Genomic DNA, 20,627 nt, shown 5'->3' with positions numbered 1-20,627 from the left:
AGATACAATCTTCGAAGTATTCTCCCGCGTACTGGTGGTTTTCTAGTGTGTGATCATGCCAGCTCCAGGAACAAGACAATTACGTATTCACATATAGAATAGTAACAGTTCGCATGGTTCATAGGATTACAGATACACATGACAACAGGTATAGGAAAAAAAAAAACAACTGCATCCTGGTACAAGCACGATATATAATCAATCAGAGGCATTGGTTCGGCCGAATAGGCGGCAGCAGCATCCGACTACCTTATTACATGGTATTAGGAACTGTATAACAATCTCCAAATGAAAAAGGTAACCGCATAACAAACCAACAGAGATGCATGGCTGGTAATAAATAGTCCAGGTGCTAAATGACATTTTTTCGCAGGCGTATGGGTGCAGCGATTTGATGTCAACTTAATGGTCCTCAGTCACATCCACCAAGTGCACCATTACCCATCAGCGCCTGCGCCCGAGACAGAACAATAACAGTTCAGAGCAAAACCCTACAAGAATATTTAGGCAGTCGAATGGTAGTATGTCAAAGAACAATCTCACAAAAGAATCAGTTGCGGCAACTAGCATTTGGACTCCTAAAAAATCAAACATCAAGTGACGAGGATAAAAGATGTACTGAGCATACTAACAAAAGAATCAGTTGCGGCAACTAGCATTTGGACTCCTAAAAAATCAAACATCAAGTGACGAGGATAAAAGATGTACTGAGCATACTAACAAAAGAAACCAACTAACAGCAAAAGCCTGAGGACATTATAGTTTTATATACTATACCCATACCTTTTCGTTGGTCCATGGCTAGTAAGATAAGTCAGCAATAGTAAGTATACGATTGTCGTCCAGTTTTTTGAGCAAAGAATATAGAGAAACAATCTAAGAGGCCACAGAAAGAAATGTATATATTGTCAACATACATCGGGTCGATTATGTCGACTGGATTATTTGGAGTTTCCCTGGACAGCTCAATCTTCTCTATAAACTCTTGGTCTGTTTGGATGTATCTTGGCCTCAGCTGTCATTCCCTGCACTAGGGAATCAAAAATAGTTTCACCGAAGAACTCAACCTCCATGAGTTTTGGGAGGTTCTCAATGCCAAAAATACCATTTGCAGGCTCTCTCTCAAAAGCCAGCGTGAGGCTCTCAAGATTAGGGGCACCTCCGTCAAATCTGAGCTCATCAAGGTTTGGTGCATTGTCTATAATCAGCTTCTTGAGCCTGGGAAATAGTTTTTTTCTCAAAGCAGAGGTGTGTTCCCATGAATGATTCGTGGTAGAGTTTGAGAGATACAAGACTTGGAAGCTTCTCCAGTTGGCCCAGCAATTCCCCATCAAGAAAATTCTCTCGAAGGCATAGTTCAATTAAGTAGCTAAGGGATGAAATCCATAGAGGCAGGACACTTAGTCTTCCCCACAAGTACAATGTTTCAAGGAAGATGGGGGGTGATGTTAACTCCAGGAAGACTTCAAGTCCGATATCCCTGTTGCGCCAGTGGATGATAGACAGGTGCCAGATGGACTTCTGCAGCATGTTCAGCGAGGCAGCAAAAGGTTCCCATTTTTCTCCTCCATGCTCATGGTTTATAGCACAAAGCTTGGTCAATTGGGACAACACACCCACTTCCTGCATCATGCTCGTGGAGCTGGTCCAATGTCTACATGGGCAATCTTTTGAATGCATTTCATGTTCTTCAAGCCATGCGGTATCCTAAGAGCTTTGTATGGTTCAAAAAGCTTGACTCAGCTCATCTTTGTGTAGTGCCTATACCAGCCACCAAGTAGATGTTTCAGATTTCCCAGCCAAGTGATGGATTCAGGTAAGTCCCTAATGTATGTCTCCCTTACATCCAGTGTTACCAGCTCCTTCAGTCTTCCAACTAGCTTGGGCAGTCCTACATTTGTTCTTCTAAGGCTTAGATACCTTAGCAGAGTCAGTTTACATATTTCCTTTAAATCTTCAGCAAGCCACTGACAACCTTCAAGGTCTAAAACCCTTAACAGTTTTAAGTGAGCAAAGGTGATGGGCATTGGTTTCTTGCTGCAGCGCAGAATTAACAGTGAACGGGTGTGAGAAAAGTTAATGTTCGGGTCATCTTCATCTTGCTCTTTATCATTGCCACTGCCATCTGCATGGATTATTGAAAGTCGCCTGATATTATCGTGCCCCGTTGTGCTGTATTGTCTACTCCCCATGAACGAAATGAAGTTCTCTTGGATAGACTTCGAGGTGATCACTTCCAGCATTATGTCATGAACCTTACAGCACCTGACCAAGCCAGTGCTAGCAATACGGGTTGGTGTAACAATGCTTCGACTCACGAATTCATCGAGACACTTTGCTGCAACCTCCTCTAGATTTGATTCGTGCATTCCACTGATGAAACCTTCAGCTGCCCATCGTCTAACCAGGGGTCCTCTCTTGATCTCGTAGTCTTCAGGGAATACACTAAGATACAAGAAGCAAGCCTTCAAATAGTAGGGCAAATCATGGTAGCCAAGAGAGAGTATCCTTCTCATTCCTCCTATAGTTGGATTTATTTCTAACCCTGAACCCAATCTATCACACAACTTTTCCCACTCTGATCTTGTCTTATTTTTCGTTCGAGCTAGCATTCCTCCAATGCAAACTATGGCTAGTGGCAAACCACTGTATTTTTTCAATATGCCGTCAGAGATTACCTCCAAATCTTGATATTGTGGAGGACATGTGTCCGACTTGAATACTCTCTTATAAAATAGCTTCTTAGATTCTTCAAAGGGTAGAGGCTCCATGCTGTAAACAATATCGTGGGGACCAGAGCAGCAACTTTCTGCAACGTTGGAATCACAAGTAGTAATTAATATTCTACTTTGTTTGTCATTTTCAGGAAAAGCCACCTTCAAGTGCGCCCAATCCTTTGGACTCCACAAGTCATCCAGAACAATGAAGTACCTATGGATGAAAAATGATGCTTATCAAACAAGCAAACAAATAGCAAGTAAAACTGTAAAAGATTACTGAATGATTTGACTTCATCTAAAAAGATGACTGCAGCAATTTTCAAGTAGTATACCTCAGTTAAGTAGAGCAAACTAGAAAATCTAAGTGCACATCATACTAGTTAGTTTAAGTTTTTGTAAGGGTCCTCCTAGGGGGAAGGGGTGGCGGCTATGGTGCAGGGGGGTGGCGGCTTAGGGTTAGCGGCGTGGGAGAGGGGGACGGCGCAGGGAGAGGGAGGGCGGCGGCAAGGAGAGAGGAGAGGGATAGGGGAAGGAGCAATTGCTCTACTCTTGCTTAGATTAGATTGATTACATCCTCCCTATATTTATAGTCCCTATAGGACTTGTGTTCCAAGCAACTACGGGAGATATCCTTATAGATTGGATTCTCCTTTCCTAAACAAACCAAACTCTTAACATAGTAATTCTCCTAGTTTAATATCTAATCTCTTCTGGGTGAAGGAGGCAGCGAGGGCGTCGGCGGCCCTCCTCCTGGTGCACGCAACCCCCCTGGGGTGCGCTGTTACCGGTTGAGACCGGCCAGCGCCCTCCTTTGGGCCTTGCTAGGCCCATTAGGGTTGGGGGCCTCTCATTAGACGTATGGCAGTTTTTCTACTCTAGATCAAGAAAACCTAGGTCCGAATTTTTAGAGACCCAATTCACCACTCCCCTTTTAGGCCTTCAAACATTAGGATGCTCCTGGTCCTTTCATAGATATTTGGTGGAACAAAGAAAGGAAGATTGGAAGTCTTTTATCTGCGAAACAAAATTAGTCCCAACTTTTTCTATTTTTAAGTGGAGGTAGAACTAAGAGTGTATTTGGTTCATGGGGTGAGATTGGATGGGATCATCCCATTCAATTTTTTCATGTGTTTGGTTGACATATAAAAAGGGATGAAATTGCTCATAAGTGTGAGTATTCTTATAGATGTTGGATGAACTAATCCTAAACATTTTCTAGAATGCAGTCATCTTGGCAACTTGGGACGTGAGAATGTTAGTGAGCCCTATGTCTTAAAGTGAGATGGAGCCATCGCATTAGGGATTGTGCCATCCTATGCCACCTCACTCTCCAATCAAACACTACCTAAGATAATAAACGTGTCCTTGAAACTTGTATTTCATGATATTACCAAAGGAACATAAAGTACCTTTTATCCTCCAAATGTGTTATGCACCTTCCAATGAGTTGGGATATGTTCCAGGTCTCAATTCCTTTGAGGGGGATCCTCGATGGTTTCTTCCTCAGAGCTGCTCAGATTTCCCACTCCCAATGGTATTTGTATGAGCTGCCTCAGTAAAGATTCTAGTAGTATGCGAAGATCATAATGCTGGGACACTGCTAGGAAAGCCCGAGTCTGGATTCCTTTCACTGCTGGGGTGTTATAAACGTTCATAGCAAGAGTTGTCTTGCCCAGGCCACGGGAACCAACAATGGGGACAACTCTGAGACAAGCCAAGTTACCATCGTCCAGGAGCTCGATGAACGAGTTGGTCTTCTCACTCACTCCCACAAGCCAGGATTCATCAATGTTGAGTGCAGGCAGCCAGCGATCTAGATCATCACAGTCGGGAGAAGAACGGCCAGGTGCATATGCATCGCTTGCACCTCCAAATGATGCTTCCACCTTGTACCTCAGCCTCCGCTCGCTCACCTTCAACGCACGGGCTTTGAGGTCTCGGATCTCGATGGCCAGGTTGTGCATAGCTCTCAACGTCTTCAGTGGCCTGGCCGGATTATCTTGCGTAGCCAGCCCGCAATGAGGTTGTGGTTGCAACATCGGTGGCTGTGGTGGTGCCAGAAGGTGTCAATGCAGTCCTCCGCATCATAAGCCACCTCCCTGACTTGTTTCATCCATGTTCTTATCTACAAAACAAATTCAATTAGCCATTTACTTTTTAGCAGGCATTCCAGTGATAACTATTTAATAATAACTTGTTCTCATGTACCTAGATATGCAATTGCAAAGGGCTGGGGAAATATCGATCACAGACGCTAAGAATGATGTCATCACAATTCACATATAGCTAGCTGTCAGATTAACGCTCAAAATAAAAATGCTTTAAGCTAAGCTTGCGTCTGGTTCCTGGTTCCATATGCATAAAATGTTTGGTTCCACAACCAAGAAGAAACTGATCTAGAATGTAACATTTTGGTATCACATTCGCATAAACGTACAGACAGATTAATTAGGAGGAACAATAAGCAACAGTTGACAGAAAGCATGCACATCAAACGAGTTAGTGATCTGTTTCAGTCATATGGGATGAGGAGAGGCTCCTCCCCTGGCGGCTGCCCCCGGGCTCGCAGCCGCTGGCGCAGCGACATTAGGGCTCCATGGAATGTTCCAGTGAGATTCGGGGCGTCCCTGTTCCTCACAAAGGAGAGGACGAGTTCGTCCCCGATCGACGCCATTCTCGCCTTCCAGGCAGGGGCAGCCGCGGGGCGCGCGGAGGTGCGCCACCCGGCGGGAGCGGGAGGGGCGTGTGGAGGCGCGCCGCTGGGCGGGAGCGGGCAGGGCATGAGGAGACGCGCCGGCGCTGCCGGTCGGTAGCGGCCTAGCGAGTGTAGGCAGGTAGCCGGGCGGAGGCGGCCGCGACGGGCGGAGCGCGCCGTCGAACGGGGGCAGCCGAGGCAAGCGGGGAGACTTTGGCATTTCATCAAAAACGGGTTTCACAACTGGTTTCAAACTTTTATCATAGGTTTCACTCGTTTACTGTTATAAAACTAGTGTAACTCGCTGAAATATATTTTAGATAGTTTGAATTAAAAAAAAACCCCATATCTTTCCACTTCTACCCCTACCTGTTATCTTCATCAAAACGGATGGAACAACAAAACGGATTGGCCCTCTCCTCCTCCATCACCAGCGACATCAGCCGGCACAAGCCTGCCACCACGCCGCTCCCCTCCCGTGCCGACACTGGCCTTCCCCATGCCGCCCCTCCCCTGCCGGCACAGGCCTGCCACCACGCCGCTCCCCTCTCGTGCCGACGCTAACCTTCCCCAACGATGCCCCCTCCCTTGCCGGTGCCGGTGCAGGCCTGCCCCCACGCCGCCGCTCCCCTCCAATGCCGACGCTGGCCTGCCACCACGGCGCTCCCCTCCCGTGCCGACGCTGGCCTTCCCCCACGCCGCCCCCTCCCCTGCCAGCACAGGCATGCCCCCACACCGCTCTCCTCCCGTGCCGGTGCTGGCCTTCCCCCACGCCACCCCCTCCTTTGCCGACACAGGCCTACCCCCACGCCTTCTCCTCCCCTGCTGGTGCAGGCTCGCCCCCCATGCCTCCCCCTCCACTGCAGGCGTCAGCTTAAGCCGTAGGCTATAGCCCCTCCTAGCCAGCACCGCTCCACTTCGACGCCGCCCAAATGGATGGGAGTAGCAGTTCGACGGGGGCCATCCATAGGGCTGGGAGTAGAGTCCTTCTCCCTCTTGTCCACTGCGACAAATGCAAATGCCGCATTGTCAAGGCATTGATGGCAAAGACTGAGGAGAACTATGGGCGCATGTTCTACATCTGTCCAACTCGAACGGTTCTATGATTTGTTCTATTTTGTTTGTAATTCATGTGTTGTATTGTTCAGACAATTGAATTTTCTTTGCATTGGTGACAGATGGATGGTGGTGGATGTGACTTTTGGAAGTGGCAGGAGGACTATGAGCAATGGCTAGTTGATAACAAGCATGTGCCACCCTCTTATCAGCCTGTTTTTCAGAGCACTAAGATGTCACAACCAGAAGAACAGTCCAAGGGAGATGGTGGGCAACCAGAGCAGTTCAAGGACCTGACAGGAATAGCTAGAGAGATTATGTTCTTGCTGAAATAATTGATATTAGTTTGTGCACTTCTACTAGTGACCAATTTGTATGGAATTGTTAAGAGTGGATGATGAGTGTGCTTTCTGTACTTGTAGCACTTGTGTGCTGAAATAAATGAATGGAAGTACTCATTAGTGACTTGTATCATATACTGTGTCATGTGTCATGTGTCTTTTGTGACCAATTTTCTATAGAATTTGAACAGAATTTTAGACAGCATTTTATGAAAAATTTTGACAGAATTTTGACAGAGTTTTGACTGAATTTTAATAGAATTTCAACACATTTCAACACTTAAGGAGTCAACACATATGAGAATGACATACATGATATCTCCATACATGGTAGAAGTTCAAATATAAGGTCCCTTGATCATGGAGCTTTTCTATGCTTTGCTTGCTCCGAGGATCACAGAGATTACTACTTGTACCAGCTAGTAGCTAGCTAAGCCAAGAGCTTTCTGGTCGCTCGCTTGTCATGATTAGGCACTGCTCATCGTCATAGGATCCATTACCTGACGGCAGCCTGATGGATAGGCATAGATCCTAGAGCATGACACCATTTGAGGAGCATTTCAACGACAGGTAATGGCTAAGGTCCATTCTCAGCAATCAGGTAATAAGCTAATCAGAACAAGCAGTTCTATAAGCTAAGGTCCATTCTCAGCAATCAGGCATAGATCCAAGAGCATGACACCATTTGAGGAGCATTTCTATGAGCAGTCACAGGTTCATAGATGCAAATTCTGGGCTACACTTTTGCATCTTTTGGCAAACAGAACAAGCAGTCCAGCACCTTATGCTCCAGAAATATAAACCGGAAAACAAAAGCAGCACAGCAGCTCAGAGGAGCTGCGAACATAAGCAGCAACAGGACCGACATTGTCAAGTACGATACCACATACTTTGGTTGCACAAGACGACAAAAGTTTCAAATGTGAAATCAAAGTTTACGATGACCCTAACAGATTTAGCTGCAAACAGAAGCACGCAGCCAAGTTTATTTTTCTTCTGGAGGTTTAGCTCCCTTAGTACTCGAGTTCCCAGCGATGCTGGTAAATGGCAACAGCCTCCTGGGTGACATTAGGGCAACCTGACAAATTGATTCTCTTCAAGTTGGTCATATTTTTCAGGTGGTCTTCCTTTTCCTTGGCACCAGCTTCTTTGCAATTGTCTTCTTCGTTGTTTTTCCCTGGGTCTTGCTGGGAGTACTTGTGTCTTCTCCCATCAGACTATGTATTGGCTGAGCACTTGTGCCTTCTCCCATCAGACTGTGCATTGGCTGAGCACTTGTGCATTCTCCCATCAGACTATGCATTGGCTGAGCACTTGTTTCTTCCTTCATCAGAAGCGAAAGTTGTCTGACATTTGAAAAAAGTTTGTAATTAATGAAACAAAATATTGGACATATAAATGAATAACAAAATATTGGACACTTGTACCTTCGTGTCAACCTATTAGGACTATCCTGCAGCGCTGTTTCCCTTGTTCTGGTGGGACTTTGTGACTGGTGGGACTTGTCCACATTCATTCTCAGGCTCTCCAGAAACATGCTTTTTTGTCCTCTTTGTAGGGACCTTAGCATTTTGGCCATACTTAGTAGTATTTGGCCTAGCCTTCCTTTTTGGTGGTTTCTTAGTCCCATTAAGTCTGCACTTGTAACTAGTTTCTCCATGTCCTAATTCTCCACATCTCTTGTATTTTCTTTCCCCTCTAATCAGTTGCCTCTTACCTTTAGCAGCCTCAACGACCTCCAATTCAGCATCTTTGTCAACTTCATTTGCAGCCTCTTTGGCAACCTTCTTGGTTTTGCCACCACTGCCTCCTTCCAAACAACCTTTAATTCTCAGTTTTCTGTACCTTCCAACACCTTTTTTATCTAGTGGTGCCCCAACAGGAAAATGAATATCAACTTTTGGCCACTGTGTCTTATCTAGAAGTGGTTCTATCAGCCTCTTATTTGCATTTTTGAACCTCTACACAGAGTAATAGTCATGAACGAAGTCCTCCAACTTTACATCAGCACTTTGTTAGGCTGTTATCAAGACCAAAGCATGCCGACAAGGCTTTCCAGTGTGCTGCCATTCAAGACAGGTACATTCATACAAGGATGACTTGACAACATGTCTATTATGTATGCTGGTAGTGTCATGTACTTCTACAGCAAAACAACCCACCTTCACAACGGTCAGGTTTCCTAATCTCCTAGTCCTTGCTTTCAGTATAGTTAGGATAGCAGGTAGGATGTTACCCTCAAGTTTCTCTGAAATCAACCTTCTCTTGTTCCATAATACCATTATCATCTCTCTAATTTTGTCAGCAAGCTCAACTACACGAAGATCCTTCCAATCTCTAATCCAATTATTAAAAGACTCTGCAAGATTGTTGGTAACATAGTCGCACTTAATTTCTTGATTGAAAGCACTTCTCATCCCATCCACAACAATTTGTGGTGGTTATGAAGCCATTCCAATACTTCAGGGCAAGCTGTCACAATTTTCATGGAAGAAATATTGGAAAACTTCAGGCCTATATGTCCTTGCTGTAGGATACATTTTTGAAAAAATATCTCCACCAAATCTTTTTATGAAATTCTGCATTAGATGCCTAAAGCATTCTCTATGCTTAGCATTAGGGAAGACATCTTTAACAACTTTCTCTAAATCTTTGCATGCATCAGTGCAAATAGCAAGTAGTGGTAGGTTTCCTATTGCTTTGAGTAGCTGAGTCATGAACCATGTCCAGTTATCTATTGTTTCCTCATCTATGAAACCAAAAGCTAGAGGGTACATCCAATTATGACCATCTATTGCAATAGTTGTAGCCAAATGTCCATTCCACCTACCATTAAGTGCAGTTGAGTCTACGCTCAGATAAGGCCTACAACCCTCTAAAAACCCTCAATGCAAGGACTTAATGCACAAAAAATATGTGGAAGTAAACCTTGCCATCTACCTCCTTTAAGTCAATTTCAATCACACTACCTGGTGATCGCTTCAATACCTCTGCCCCCCAGCTGAACAACATTTGGAAGCTCTCCTCCCAGCTGCCAAATATTTCCCTCAAGGCAATATTCCTTCCCCTCGCCACTGTGTCATAGTGAATTTCACACTTGTGTTTCTCTTGTAGCTTCTTCTGCAATTCTTTAGGGCCCATGTTGGGAGTCTTCTTAAGGTGGTGAATAGCCTTTGATGCTACCCAGCAACTTGTTGGAGTGGTGGTCTTCCTCCTTGCACTAGAAGAGCATATATGCCGAGAAATCAAACATGTGACCTACAAAATACCAATGAATTAGATATTGATCAGCAACAAAAAAATGGAGAAAAATGTTAGCCACTAGTTAAACACCTTAATGGTTGCCCCATCAGGTTGCCTCCTTCCAACAATATGCCACAGGCAACCTTCTGCATTGCAATCCCTAATGTACAGTTGTGGCTCAGATTTCATTATGTGCAGCTCGAACTTCTCATTTATTGCAAACCGCCTCATAGCCAATCTGAATTCTTTCATGTTAGGGTACACACTACCAAGTCCATACAAGGGTTGTTTGGGTCATAGACTAATATTCTCTCCCCTAGCAATGATCATCAACAGGAATGGCAGCCCCAGCTATGTCAATCTCCCCCTTAATAGTGGCATTCCTATTTTCAGGTCCATTTTCCATCTCTGTAGAAGCCTGCTGCTCTTGAGATCGATGTTCATCATCCTCGGTTCTCAAACCCAACAGACAAAATAATTGATTCTCATCAATTATTTCTTGCCTGCCCTCACCCTCTTCATCATTTGTGTCAACAATCTGTAGGTTGTCCCATTCAACACCTCCATAATATTCTATAGCCAATGCATTGCCACTAACATCACCACATCCATGGTCTATAACCTTTGCATTTACCCAACATCACAACTGTCTGCTACAGTATCTATTCTAAGCTCAGGCTCCACATCGAGCCTGGATAAAGCGAATGCAAGAAATATAGTTAAAATTCTATTCGAACAACTCTATCAGTGTTTTGAACTATGTTCGAGGACTACAAATACAAGAGAGAGAGAGAGTGCATACCAAGGAATTAGATCACTCCAACTGCAATCCATGGGGGTGACGCCAGCTTAGGGGATGCGCCGGCCTAGCGTGGCAACCTAGGCGCTGCCCTGGCCCACGACCTAGGGTGGAGCTAAGGCAGGAGGTGGCACCTGGCCTAGGGCGGCGGTGGCGCTTGAATGGCTTGGGGCGGTGGCAGCGCTTGGATGGCCAAGCAGAGGCAGGAGGTGGCACCTGGATGGCCGAGCGAAGGCAGGACACGGCACCTAGTGTGGCGTGGTGGCAGGCCTATGCCGGCAGGGGAGGGGGCGGCGTGGGGAAGGCCAGCGCCGGCACAGGAGGGGAGCGGTGTGGTGGCAAGCCTGTGCCGGCTGATGCCACTCGGGATGGAGGAGAGGGCTGATCCATTTTGTTGTTCGATCCATTGTGATGAAGATAACAATAGGTAGGGGTAGAAGTGGAAGGATGTGTCTTCTTTTGTTTTCTACGAATTCAAACTACCCAAAATATATTTCAGCGGGTTACACCAGTTTCATAATGGCAAACGAGCGAAACCACTTTGAGGGATGGTAAAAGTGTGAAACCAGTTTTTGATGATGGGTGAAATGCCAAAGTCTCACAAGCAGGAGGTGGGTGGCCGAGCTGACAGCAGTGGCGGTGGCTGGAGATTCTACTCTGGGCAAGGCGGGGGCTCTTCTGGCTAGGCGGGTGGGCTCATTGTGAACAAAAGTGCGAACAAACAAAGAAGAACAAGTTAACGGGAGGCTGACAAGCAGGGCCCACATGATGGTAGTTAACAGATCCGAAACTATCCTCCATGGTCTCCTCCTCTGTCTCTACTAGTACCAAACACACTATTCTCTCATCTCAATCAAATAAACACATGATCATCTCAACCAAAATATTGGAATAAATGCCCTGGGTTTAGAATAGAGTAAAGTGCACCGCAAATCCTTAAACTTTTAGTGGCTTCCCATCTGAGTTCTCCAACTAAAAATGTTACCACCTGAGTCCTTGATCTATCTGTCCCATGCACCAACAGTCCAAAACATGCCACGCGCACCTCGGGAGCTGACGTGCTTTGGAGACTGGAGGTGGACCCATTGCCCATTTTGCAAATAAACCCCTGCTCCATTTCTCTGTCTCACATCTCACTCCTAAGCCCATCGTCTCTCTCCCCAGTCCCCACTCCCCTTTGCTCAAGTGTTGAGTCATCGTCCACCATCAATCCTGTCCTAGTGGAAGCACTGGATTAGCGTGGCGAGCATGAGGTCGATGGTCCGCAGCACGAGCATCTCCCCGAGGCACCTATGGCTTTCCTATCCCAAACTGTAGCATTAGCCAACCCTCGTCCTTGCCGTCACACAACCGCTCCACCTCTGGCCTGAACTCTATCGGGTCTTCCCACACCGCAGGGTCCCTATGGATGGCTGAAAGGTCCTTGTTTGGTTTTGGTAATTGAGTGACAACCTAGGTGGACTAATTGTGTTTAATGTGAGATACACAGGAAATTAGTCCATATGTACATGTGTGTGAACAACATATGCCATGGAGGTGAAAATAGCTTGGAGATGTTGCAAAGCTCACACATGTGATGATGAAGGAGCTCATTGCACATGAGACATGACATCGAGTCATGTGATCAAGGTGGAGAAGATCAAGACATGACTTGGCTCGACAGACCGGTTGCAAGTGTGAAGGGCAAGTTGTGTGATAACTTGGCGCCGATGGACCAAAGCAACGGTGAAGAGCAAGTGAAGTCAAGATCGATGAACCAATATGATCACGTGATGATATGGAGTGGATCATATCATTGTTGATCATATTGGTGCATGTGTTGCATCGACATTGGAGGAGATGAAATAGAATGTGCAAGGCAAAGGTATAACCTAGGGCATTTTATTTCACCAGTTATAGGTGTGTAGAGAAGTTGATGACTGGGTTTAGAATAGATGGCCATACTATCAAGAGGGGCAAACTTGTTTGCATATCGGTCATCTAGTGCCACTCGAGTGATCTAACTTTGCATCATTGCTAGGATCGAGTGGCGTGGCAAGTTGAGTGGCTAATCCTTTAAAAATGATTATGAAAATGCTAACACACATGCACATGGTGGTGTACACTTGGTGGTGTTGCCACATTTGCAAAGGAGAAGAAGTTGGAGTTGTTGCTGATCAACTCGGTGAAGAAATGGAGGTGAAAAAGTGTCACTATGAGTGATCGAACGCAGGACCTACGCGTCCGGTCTTGCTCAGTAGTGAAGGCACAGTCTTGGCTGTGTGACATGATGCTGGCACGAAGTGGTGATCTAATTCGTCGAGGGTGCGTCCGGTCAGCAGTGACATAGGGTGACGTAGGCGACGTTATGTGCGCTGTGAAGACCTGACGCTAGCAGGCGTCCAGTCATGCACCCTCGGATGCATTAGGTCATTGTTTTGCCGCATAGGAAGCTCTCTAGAAATGACCTAATGCTGGGAGGCTGAGTTGATCAGCGCATCTAGTCATCTATTCGCTACGGGCGCGGTTACATTGACCTAACGTGGGGCTAGCACGTTTGATCTCTAATCGGTGCATCTAGTCCTTCATCAACACGCGCGGGGAGGCTCTCGACCGTTGGAGATCAGGCGGCGCGAATTTGAAGGCAATGACACGTGGAGGTCATCCATTGATCGGACATAAGGACCGTGCGTTAGGTTGATTCGACCTGTGCGTCCGGTCGTCCTGCAGACAGCTATAGTGAGGGGTACAACGGCTCTTTTCTCATGGGGGCTATAAATCCAAGCATTGGTCGCCCTTGGTGAAAGCTCTAGTTTGGTTTTGGTGAATTGATGAAACCCTAAGTGCTAACCTAGTTTATTAAAGTGATCATGAGATAGGTAGCACATTCCAAGTGGTGAAGCAAATGGTGAAGATCATGATGATGGTGTGGATATGATGATCAAGTGCTTAGACTTGGAAAAGAAGAAAGAGAAAAACAAAAAGCTCAAGGCAAAGGTGAAACTTAATAGGAGCTTTTTGGTTTGGTGATCAAAATACTTAGCGAGTGTAATCACATTTAGGATAGATGGTCATACTATTAAGAGGGGAGCTCTTATCGGACAACTCGATCATCTAGTACCACTAGGTGTTGGAAAACTTGCATATGCATTTTAAGCCTAGTGCACATTCGGTGAGAAAGTGATTGACCTTTGAAAAATGATTGTGAAAATGCTAACACACTTGCACGTGATGGTGAAACACTTGGAGTGTTAGCACATTTGCAAAGGTGATGAAAAAGGTGAAGAAAAGGAGGCATTGCTGAGCTCAGGGTGCTGCCATAAGAGCACCGCCATGCCCTATTCGGTGCACCGCCACCCCTATAGCAGTGACCAGCAGAGGAGGCCGAGAGTAGCGGGTTGCCCTAGAGGCACCGCCACCCTATCTAGTGGCACCGCCATCCCTAGGGTAGTGCCCACCTAGACTTTGGTCGAGAACAGCAGTGGAGGAGCGGGCACCGGTGCGTCCGGTGTTCACCACCATGGAGAAGGCGATGCACCTCCTGGTCACCGCCATTGATGGGGTGGTGGCACTGCCTCTTTTATCCAGAGAGCAGGGGAAGGGTGCTAGTAACCGCCACCTAGATGGCGGTGCACCACCATAAAAGTCTAGAGAAGAGGTATTTTGGGGGGGGGGGCTGGTTGGTCACCGCCATTCTAGGGGTGGTGCCACCGCCACCCTATCTGGTGCCCCAACAACTAGTTTTTAGCTGTTGGAAAGTGACCATTGGGAGAGGCACTGCCGTGTCTAGTGCCCTCATAGAAAGCTGCTCCAAAGGGGTAACAGCTCTATTTACTTGTGGGCTTATAAATAGAGCTAGTGACCGGCCTTGGCCACTCTCTTGGCACTTCTAACAACTGCATACACCATTTGAGAGCTGAGCACACCAGTCCACTCACTTGCACACTTGATTTCATCATCTTGAGTGAGATTGGAGAGCCTCTAGTGCATTGCTTAGTGTTATAGCATCTTGTGGCACTAGTTGGACGATTTGGGCTGGTGGAGATCTTGTTGCTCTTGGTGTTTGCCAACACCTAGATGGCCCAATGATTGGTGGATCATCGAGCAGAGAAAGGTGATTGTCTTCGACTCCGATCATTGTGATTGTGAGGGGTTCTTGTGCCTTCCCCGGTGGAGCACCAAAGACAACTCTAGTGGATTGTGCATGGCTTGTGGATCCTCATCTTGTATTGGTCGTGCGGCACCCTATTGAGGGTTTGGCGTGTGATGCCAATTAGTGCGTGAACCTCCAAGTGAGTGAATCGCCACAACGGGGACTAGCTTGCCGGCAAGCAAGTGAACATCAGAGGAAAAATCATTGTCTTGATTGTCTCCTTGGTATTAATTGATTGATCACTTGCCATGACGGTATACCTCTCTACCACTCTCTAGTATTACATTGTGCCTTTACTTGTGTAGAGCTTGTGGTGGTTGAAACTAGTTAGTGTAGCTCTTAGTTGTAATTCTCTTGCTAGTTTGCTCACCTAGGTGTAAATTAGTGGCTTAGCCTTGTTGTGATATACTAGAGATCATAGATTTTAGAATTGGGTAGGTGGCTTGCAACACAAGTGTAGTGCTAGCGCAAAATTTACTTCACCATCTTATTTACCAATCACTTGCCTTAGCGTTGTTGTAGAATTTTTTAATAGGCTATTCACCCCCCCTCTAGCCATTAGGACCTTTCAAGTGGTATCAGAGCCATGATCACCATGGTTTGAGGCTTAACAACCTTCGGTGTCAAAATAGCTCAAATCAACAACACCAAGAAGCCACCCCAATTTGATGGAATAAATTATCCATATTGGAAGTCAAAGATGACCACTCATATGAAGTCAATCAATTGAAGAGTGTGGAAGGTGGTGGAGACCAAAATTGAGATAGCCGATCTAGAGAATCTCACCGCGGCCAAAGAAGTGCTTCTCCAAAACAATGACATTGCTCTTAGTGCTATTCATGATGCTATTGATGAGGGAATATTTGAGCAAATCAAGAACATTAAAATAGCTCATGAAGCTTAGAAGAAGGTGGAAGAATCATTTGAGGGTACCAAGGCAATAAAGGGAGCAAAGGTATACATTCTCAAGGAGAAATTTGCTAGCTTCAAGATGAAGAAAGATGAGAGTGTGCTGGACATGTTTCATTGGATGGAAGTGTTTATCAATGATCTCAAAGTACTTGGTGCGAAGATGGAGGACAAGGACTTCTCCCATAAATTCTTGAGATTCTTACCTGCAAGATTTAGTATGTTGATCACCTTGCTAGTGAGGACCAGTTTGGACACAATGACACCAAACCAAATCTTAGGAGATATCATGACCGATGATGCTTATAGAGATGATGATGAGAAGGAAGAAAAGAACAAAGAGAAGAAGGATGAAAAGAAGGATGAGAAGAAGTGTGTGGCATTCAAAGATGGTTCATCATCCAAGAGCAAGGCTAAGCAAGATACATCAAGTGAAATGATGGTTCATGGGATGATGACGATGATGAAAAGATGGCTCTCTTTGTTAAGAGATTTGGCAAGTTCATAGTGAAGAAGGGCTACCATGCTAGAAGAAAGAAGTCTTCATCCAAGAACAAGGAAGAATCAAGAAGGTGCTTTAAGTGTTGAAAGCTCTAGTTTGGTTTTGGTGAATTGATAAAACCCTAAGTGCTAACCTAATTTATCAAAGTGATTATGAGATAGGTAGCACTACTCCAAGTGGTGAAGCAATGGTGATCATGACATGATGATGGTGATGGTATGGTGATGATCAAATGCTTGAACTTGGAAAAAGGAGAAAGCAAAACAAAAAGCTCAAGGCAAAGGTGAAACTTAATAGAAGCTTTTCATTCTAGTGATCGAGACACTTAGTGAGTGTGATCACATTTAGGATCGATAGCTATACTATTAAGTGGGATGAAACTCATATCAAAATGCAGTTATCAAAGTGCTACTAGATATCTAACTCATTGCATATGCATTTAGGATCTAGTAGAGTGCTAACACCCTTGAAAATGTTTGTGAAAATATGCTAACACACACATGCACAAAGGTGATACACATTGTGTTTAGCACTTGGGAGCAAGGGTTCAAAACTTCACCGGCGCCCTATATAGAAAACACAGGGTTTCATAGAGTGCACCTGATGCTGGTCACGCAGTGACCGAACTCTGAGCCAGCGTTCGGTCAGTGGCACACAGTGAAGGCCGCCCTTGGTCTCTTGACCGGACATAGGCAACCAGACTCTGGCTAAACACGGTTTAGCATTTGGTCATGATGATGTGGCAGCGCATAGAGAAGTGGGCAAGTGATCGGACGCTGGGTGAGTCCGGTCGGGTGTGACCAGAGGCGTCCGATCACAAGTGGAACCTTTCTGGAAACGATTGGACGCCAGTGATGGTGCATCCGATCACTTCGAGCAGCGTGTCTGGTCATGACTGGAACCTTACTAGAAGTGATGGGATGCCTAGGTCATGTGTCTAGAAATACACTATAGTGCATCCGGTCACAACTTAAGTGCACTCATGACCGTTGAGATCAAGCGATCAATATTTGAAGCAGGGGCCACATGGCGTGCATCGCACGAATGAATGCTGGGGTCCTGCGTCTAGTCAATATGACCGGTGCATCCAGTTGCCCCGATTTTTTAGAGAATAGAGAACCAACAGCTCTATTCATGGGGGCTCTCTCTTTAAGCCCCATGGCCAGCTCAAGCTCACTCCCTTGGCCATTTGTATTAACATAGCAACCTTGTGAGCTTAGCCAAAGCCCTCCCACTCATCTCCATCATTAATTCATCATCTTTGTGAGATTAGGAGAGAATCCAAGTGCATTGCTTGAGTGATTGCATCTAGAGGCACTTGGTGTTCGTGTTTTGTTGCGGGATTCGCTTGTTGCTCTTGGTGGTTGCCGCCACCTAGATGGCTTGGAGCAGTGGAGGAGGATTGGCATGAGTTGGTGATTGTTCGTGGCCATCTCCGGTGATTGTGAGGGGTCTTGTGCTTTCCTCAGCGTAGTGCCAAAAGGTAACTCTAGTGGATTGCTCATGTCATTGAGTTACCTCACTTGTGGGTAGGTTTTTATGGTGTCCAATTGTGTGGACGAGGTTCGTGCAACACCTCTTAGCCGCCGAACTACCAAGTGTTGGTCGACACAACGGGGACTAGCGTGCCGACAAGCACGTGAACCTCAAGAGAAAAATTGGTTGTCTCTTGCCCTTTGGCATTCTCCTGGTGATTGAGTTAGTATTCATCTTGTGATTGGTTCACTCCTCTACGCAGCGGTACAATCACCTTACTTACTCATTTACATTCCCACAAACTAGTTGTAGCAAGCTCTTTAGTGTAACTAGAATTGAGAGCTTGCTTTGTAGCTTAAGTTTATCTAGTGGAGCTCTTTAGTGTAGCTAGTATGAGAGCTCTTAGTGAGTAGTGACTTAGTAAATTGTGTGTTTAGTAACCATAGTATCTAGAATTGTTGGATAGGTGGCTTACAACCCTTGTAGAGCTAGAGCAAGTTTGATTTTCGCTATTTGTTATACTAATCAAATTGCTCTAGTTGCTTTGTAGATTTTTAAATAGGCTATTCATCCCCTCTAGCCATATTAGGACCTTTTAAGTGTGGAAGCAAGGATCATCTTGTTGCTCAATGCCCATACAATAGCAACAATGATGATGATGACAAGAAGAACAAGAAGGAAAAAAAGAGAAGAAGGACAAGATGACCATCAAGAAGAAGAAGAAGGGTGGTTCATATATGGTCACTTAGAATAGTGATGCTTCCTCAAGTGATGATGACAAGACCATCAAGAAGAAGGCTCTTGCAAGCATTGCTATAAATGAGAAGCCTTCCCTCTTTGACACTCCATCATGCTTCATGGCTAAGGCCACTAAGGTACAAACTTATGATGATGATGTGATAAGGAACATGATAACAAAAATGAAAATGAAAGTGATAGTGATGATGATGAACCTACTAAAGATGAACTACTTGATATGTTAGATGATGCTAAGGAACATTTTGACATTAAGAGAAGGGAATGCAAAAGCTTACGTAAGGAACTAAAAGCCCTTAAGCAAGCCTTGGATGAGCTCAATGCATCTCATGAGAGGCTAGAGGAAGCCCATGAGAAGCTTGGCAAGGCTCACAAAAAGCTTGAGAAAGCTCATTCCTCTCTACTTAATGAGCAAAATGAGAAGGAACATGTTGTAACATGTGACAAAGGCTTAACTTGTGATATAATTGATGAATCATTCTATAAGCCTATTATTGTTGCTCCCACTAACACTTCTTGTAGCACATCCACTTCTAGCTCATCTAGTAGTGATGGTTTAACTTATGATGCCTCACTAATGGTTGAGAATGAGACACTCAAAAAGGAGATAAAAGAGCTCAATCACATATTGGCTAAGGCCTATGGTGGTGAGGACCGCTTGCTTATGTGCTTGGGTATCTAAAGAGCTTCTCTCTACAAAGAGGGATTGGGATATACCCTCAAGAAAGGCAAAGCGGTCTTTGATCCTCACAAGACTAGTTTTGTGAAGAACAATGGTCGGTTTTATACTAGTTACAAGCAAGTTGGTCATGTAGAGCAAAAGTGCATGAAAAAGAAGCCTTAAGCCACTGTATCCTTTATTAAGCTTGATTCTTTCTATGTGCTTACCAAGGGTACAAATGGTGTGAAGGCTAAGTTCATTGGTGCACCATGGATGGGCTCAAAGGAGAAAGCCATTTGGGTGTCAAAGAGCTTAGTAACTAACCTTCAAGGACCCAAGCAAGTTTGGGTACCTAAAAAGAATTGATCTTCTTTTGTAGGTCAATTATAAAGCCTAAGGAAGGCATTGGGTTCTTGATAGTGGGTGCACTCAACACATGACCGGTGATGCAAGAATGTTCAACTCAATCAATACCAATGACAATGATGGTTATGATTGTATCACATTTGGTGACAATGGCAAAGGCAAGGTCCAAGGGAGTGGTAAAATTGCAATATCCAATGACATGAGTATTTCCAATGTGTTGCTAGTTGAGAGCTTAAACTTCAAATTGCTATATGTGGCTCAATTATGTGATCTTGGATTCAAATGCATATTTGGGGTAGATGATGTAGAGATCATAAGTGTAGATAGCTCTAATTTGATCTTCAAAGGATTTAGATATGAGAATCTATACTTGGTTGATTTCAATGCTAGTGATACTCAATTATCAACATGCTTGTTCACTAAATCTAGTATGGGTTGGTTATGACATAGAAGGCTTGGTCATGTTGGAATGAAACAATTGAATAGATTGATTAAGCATGACTTGGTTAGAGGTTTGAAAGATGTTGTGTTTGAGAAGAATAAGCTTTGTATCTCTTGTCAAGCCGGCAAACAAGTTAGAAACACCCATCCTAAGAAAAGCATAATGAGCACTAGCAAGGCATTTGAGTTATTACACATGGATTTGTTTGGGCCAACATAATACACTAGCATCAGTGGAAACAAATATGGCTTTATGATAGTGGATGACTATACTAGATACACTTGGGCATTCTTTCTAGTGGACAAGAGTGATGTGTTTGCAACATTCAAATCATTTGTCAAGGGCATTCACAATGAGTTTAAATCAACCATCAAGAGAGTTAGAAGTGATAATGGTAGTGAGTTCAGGAACACAAGAATTGATGAGTTGTATGATGATTTTAGAATTAGACATCAATTTTTGGCTAAGTACACTCCATAATCAAATGGCCTTGTTGAGAGAAAGAATAGAACACTCATTGATATGGCAA

At 44.9% G+C, this 20,627-nt stretch overlaps 1 long non-coding RNA gene and 1 pseudogene across 1 annotated transcript; one reads left to right on the top strand and one right to left on the bottom strand.

Moving 5' to 3' along the window:
• Positions 1-412: 412 nt before the first annotated feature.
• On the bottom strand, positions 413-5,651 carry LOC136451178 (disease resistance protein Pik-2-like; annotated as a pseudogene).
• Positions 5,652-6,094: 443 nt separating this feature from the next.
• Positions 6,095-6,929, top strand: LOC136451929 (uncharacterized). Its single transcript, XR_010758678.1, has 2 exons — positions 6,095-6,512; positions 6,594-6,929. It is a non-coding gene; the product is annotated as an uncharacterized lncRNA (long non-coding RNA).
• Positions 6,930-20,627: the final 13,698 nt, after the last annotated feature.

This window comes from Miscanthus floridulus, chromosome 5 (genome assembly GCF_019320115.1).
Source record: "Miscanthus floridulus cultivar M001 chromosome 5, ASM1932011v1, whole genome shotgun sequence".
NCBI lineage: Eukaryota > Viridiplantae > Streptophyta > Magnoliopsida > Poales > Poaceae > Miscanthus > Miscanthus floridulus.
This window is presented reverse-complemented; position numbering and strand designations above follow the sequence as displayed.